Genomic DNA, 5,339 nt, shown 5'->3' with positions numbered 1-5,339 from the left:
AGTCGAGGATCCACATATTCCTCAAGTGGTTTGTGGTGTGAGCTGCAATGTAGGTTCTTGCTATATAATGCCACAATAACCCACTTAATACCCTGCTCGTCAAGGGGGTGGCAACAGCAATTACCAGTTCCACATGCTTCCGTCAAGTGTTATCAGAGCAGGACTGTTGTCATATTTGTCTGCCACATATATAAAGCAGAGTATACATGTCCATGACCTCCTCCCAACCCGCTTGATCGATTTTAGCTAAAATCAGCACAGAAACAGCAGGCCTCACAAGGATCACCATTGTGGGATTTATAACGTCCTAGCTCCCATTGGAGCGGAAATACAGGTAAAAATGCGTGTCTTGCAGTCCCTGTCGTATTAACCGCCATGCATGATAGGCACGTTGTAACGAAAAAGAGTAGTAACCTGCCAAATACACCTGCTTTGAAGGGCAGCCTGCATGTCAGTGGCAAGAAACGATTTGTCGGGCCTTGACATGTAGACTGCCCTGAAAGAAAGGTATGAGGTGGAAATGGGCAGGGGGAAGGGTGAAGTGGGAGAGGCGTGAGTTGGGTGGAAGGGGTAGACACCTAGGTGGAAAAAAAGTGTGGGAGGAAGAGATGGACAGATTGGCAGGGAGGTGGATATGGTCAGAGGAGTGGGAGCAAGATATGGTCAGAGAGAGAGGGGCTGGAGGAAATGGAAAAAGATAAGGGGAAGAGGAGATGAAGAGACAGAGTGGGGAGGAAAAGATAGAGCAGACAAAAAACGTGAAAATCTGTGTCGAGTGGTCGCCTTTCAAGCTGTATTCGTGAAACTTGTTTGCCGTCATTTTTCATGTTTATTATAAATAATTTTTATAATTATTTCAGGTCAGTTTTTCAAACATGGTAGCTATAACATTACATAGTAAACATCTGCCTGGCATCCATCTTTATTTCAGGTAATTTTGTAACAACGTGAGCCAAGCCTTTGTAAAAATATATCTGTTCATTATGAAACTAATAGTGAGACTTTTTCTCCTCAGAAATTGCGATCGTCATACTTTATGTTTCCAACGGCTCTGCGCACTATGGGACTGAACTTCTGAGGTCATCAGTCCCCTAGAACTTAGAACGACTTAAACCTAACTAACCTAAGGACATCAAGCACATCCATGCCCGAGGCAGGATTCGAACCCGCGACTGTAGCGGTAGCACGGTTCCAGACTGTAGTGCCTAGAACAGCTCGGCCACCCCGGCCGGCGTCACACTCTATATTTCGTATGTATTTTACAAGAGAATACGAACAGTAACTTAAATTCCGCTCTCATTCTAACTCATAGCATCAGCATTGTTTGTTCGATGAATACAAATCTGTTTTCAAGACAATAACCCATGGAGGCAGCATGGTGAAGTATATTGTAAGTGTATTTTGTGTGGAAAGAAACGAACCCAAGGTTTTTATAAATTAATCGATAGAGTTTACAATAGTTTCGGTAGAGGTCAAAACGCAGTTATATCTACATCTAAATCTACATGATTACTCTGCAATTCACATTTGAGTCCTTGGCAGAGGGTTCATCGAACCACAATCATACTGTCTCTCTACCATTCCACTCCCGAACAGCGCGCGGGAAAAACGAACACCTAAACCTTTCTGTTCGAGCTCTGATTTCTTTTATTTTATTTTGATGATCATTCCTACCTATGTAGGTTGGGCTCAACAAAATATTTTCGCATTCAGAAGAGAAAGTTGGTGACTGAAATTTCGTAAATAGATCTCACCGCGACGAAAAACGTCTTTGCTTTAATGACTTCCATCCCAACTCACGTACCATATCTGCCACACTCTCTCCCCTATTACGTGATAATACAAAACGAGCTGCCCTTTTTTGCACCCTTTCGATGTCCTCCGTCAATCCTACCTGGTAAGGATCCCACACCGCGCTGCAATATTCTAACAGAGGACGAACGAGTGTAGTGTAAGCTGTCTCTTTAGTGCACTTGTTGCATCTTCTAAGTGTCCTGCCAATGAAACGCAACCCTTGGCTCGCCTTCCCCACAGTATTATCTATGTGGTCTATCCAACGGAAGTTGTTCCTAATTTTTACACCCAGGTACTTAGTTGAATTGACAGCCTTGAGAATTGTACTACTTATCGAGTAATCGAATTCCAACCGATTTCTTTTGGAACTCATGTGGATCACCTCAAACTGTTCGTTATTTAGCGTCAACTGCCACCTGCCACACCATACAGCAATCTTTTCTAAATCGCGTTGCAACTGATACTGATCTTCGGATGACCTTACTATACGTAAACTACAGCATCATCTGCGAACAACCTAAGAGAGCTGCTCAGATTGTCACCCAGGTCTTTTATACAGACCAGGAACAGCAGAGGTCCCATGACGCTTCCCTGGGGAACACCTGCCATGCAGGCAGCCCTCCAAAGCAGGTTTATTTGGCAGTTTGCATGTAGGCAACTGTGTCGTCAACAACGTTTCTTAACAGTTTCATAAAAAGTTGTAATCCCGAACTGCTAAACGGTAAAATTCATCGCTCTTTTCCAAGCGTAAAATCATGTCTGCGGGCCAAGATCTCCTGCCGATGTCAGACTTACGGACGCAACTAGCCATTCGATACCGAAGCGTAACCAATTTAAGGCAGCATTAAGTCAACAAAAATTTATAATAGAAAAATGAGTGAAGTTACATGTTGTATACGCACAATCGCAGATATTTATTTCTCAAAGGAATTCCAATGTTCAATACCATTTTGCCTTTATCCGAAGAATTTTCTTTTTGCCTCTGATAATTAATGTACTCGTTACCTTTTCCTTTATTCGAGCATCTCGCATAATCATGCTTGTAAGGGAACAGAAATGCTACCCGCGAGGTTTTACATTGTTATTGTTTCCTCGGGTGTTTGCAAAAGGTCATATTTCATACCTGCCAGTACTTGCTGTTAAAGTAAATCTTAATTAACTATTGGTTTATATTGTTTGTTAAATAAATCTTTCTTCTAATCTCTGACTGACATCAAGCTTCTTAAAATGAGAATAATAATTTTATGATCCTGACAATGAGGTACCACGAGCAAAAAATATATTAAAATTGGTAACATCTCATTTATGTACCTCTATGAGTACATGCACTGAGTTATAGAATTTGCTTAATCTTTCGTATTGCTGTCCAGGAGAAAGATGTTTACGCACCAACAAGCAGTATGAGGTGTTATTCAGTGTTAAGAGTTAGTTTCTAGGGGTGTTCTTTTCAAAGAGAAACTTAAAATCAGTTTATTTCTTTTCTATAAAGTGATTTTCTCAGTCACTGATTTGTTGTTGTCGTTATTGACGTATACTATAAACAGGCCTGGGAATTTGTTCAGGCTCTGGAGATTTTCGCGGCCAGTGTACCACGCTTGTCATAATGAGAGAGTTATGTACTGATGAATAACACAACGACGTAGCTGCAGCTGTACTCGCATGTCTGTATCTGCGGCGTAAATGGAACAGACTGCATGTAGAACGGGAGTCATTTTCATTATGCGCGGGAGTGGCGTGAAAATTAATAGCGTGGCCACCGATTTATCAGCGATGACAATTTCATCGAACTGGTAATTTCATACGGAGATAATTTTATCTTACTGCACAACGGGATGTGACCAAGTGCGTGCAGTCCGTGTCCATTATCACGCGCTCGTCAGCGGCGAAACGCAGGCAGGGAGGGTTTGGATCCCAGTGCCAAGGTATCGGCTATTAATCACTGCCAACCAGAAATTAATGCTTTCCTGTCCCCATACGGCTATGAAGCATGTAGAGTATAAACTTCGGTCCCTGTTATTTGTCCCTCCCGTGGTCCATGCAGAATACTCTTGTGCTTCTACCACGACGAAACATTTCGATGTCGTCTTTTCAAATGATTTTAGTACAAATTTTTATGTCATTTACGTTTTACCGTATTAATTGAATACTTACTTCTTATTTTCGGATGGGCCAACTAAAGACCAAGTGCCAGTTTCTGTTCGTTATTCGTTGTTCTCTTCTGTTCTTCCAGTACTCTTTCATCTGTTCACTATGTTTTTCTTCCTGTTATCTGACCACTTCAGACCAGTTTTTCTCACTCTCCTACCTTATAATCCTACCCAATTCAATACTTCCTCCCTAAGAACTTCCCTGTCTGGTGTTTCTTCAGTTTTTACATTCTTTTTCCTAAATCGTTTTTTACTTCAAGGATCCAGTTTGTTGATTTCTTACCCCACGAATACAGAAAGCTCTTTTTGGTTAATCTACTTCCTTGCATTTGGTATAAATATAAAGCAAAGTAGCAGTCTCCTTTTTCTCATTACCTCTCCTATGTTTTGATAAATTTCATAATTACTAGGTAATTTCCAACTTCCGTTTTTCGTGAGTCTAATAATTCTCTAATAACTGGCCTGTCTATTATTTCAAATTTATCTAAATTATAGTTCAGTGCTAGACATTCTCTTGCAGGTAAACATTGTGGCTTCACTGCTATATTGTAATGCTTTATTTTTGCATTTTCGGATAGAATTTTTTTGTTGCTTAATTCTTTAGTTATGCGATGTTACTTTCCTATTTTTTGTATCCTTTTCTCTACAGCACCTTTTTCCAAACCATTTTCTTGGATTATTTGCAGAAAAAAAATTAATTTCTTAATTTTTCGATTTGTGCAGTATCTGTTTTCAGAAATTTCGGTGCGTTTTTAATGATCGTATTTTTTTTGTAGTTGTTCTTAAGCTAGACTTACTATTTCTTCCAAGAGACTAATTTGTGTTTCAGCAGGTGTCACATTTTCGGAAAATATGTCAAAGTCATCCACAAATGCGAGATAGCTTATTCCACTATTTCTGTTTCATCTTCCCTAACCTATTGGTGATATGTTATACTCATTCACTTTTTCCTTGATAAATTCTAACTGTATTTTGTAGATCACAATAATGAAGAACTGGGGACAATCCATTTCCTTGCTGTACACTGGTTATTATTTTGAAGGGTTTAGATATTTCTCCCTTAAATTTCGCTTTAGGTATTGTATCTGTAAGTGTTTCACTAATTAAATTTTGCTAATTTCGACTTTACAAAAAATTCTCGTATTATTTTACTGTAGTTTGTCTGTCAGCGGAATCAAATGCCTCTTTAAAATCAACAGATCTTACTACAATATGTCTAGAATTCAGTAATCTGTGGCGAATGACTGACTTCAGATTTAATATTTGTCCAGAACATGGTCTGCCGTTCCTAAAAGCACCTTGCTATTTCCCTACTCTGTTTAGAAAGATCTTGGAAAATATATTATACGCAACTAGTAGTGATGAAATTTCTCTTTAGTTCTTAAGCTCCTTTTTATT

The sequence above is a fragment of the Schistocerca cancellata genome, chromosome 7 (assembly GCF_023864275.1).
Source record: "Schistocerca cancellata isolate TAMUIC-IGC-003103 chromosome 7, iqSchCanc2.1, whole genome shotgun sequence".
In the NCBI taxonomy this organism is placed as follows: Eukaryota; Metazoa; Arthropoda; class Insecta; order Orthoptera; family Acrididae; genus Schistocerca; species Schistocerca cancellata.
Note: the sequence above shows the minus strand (reverse complement) of the source record.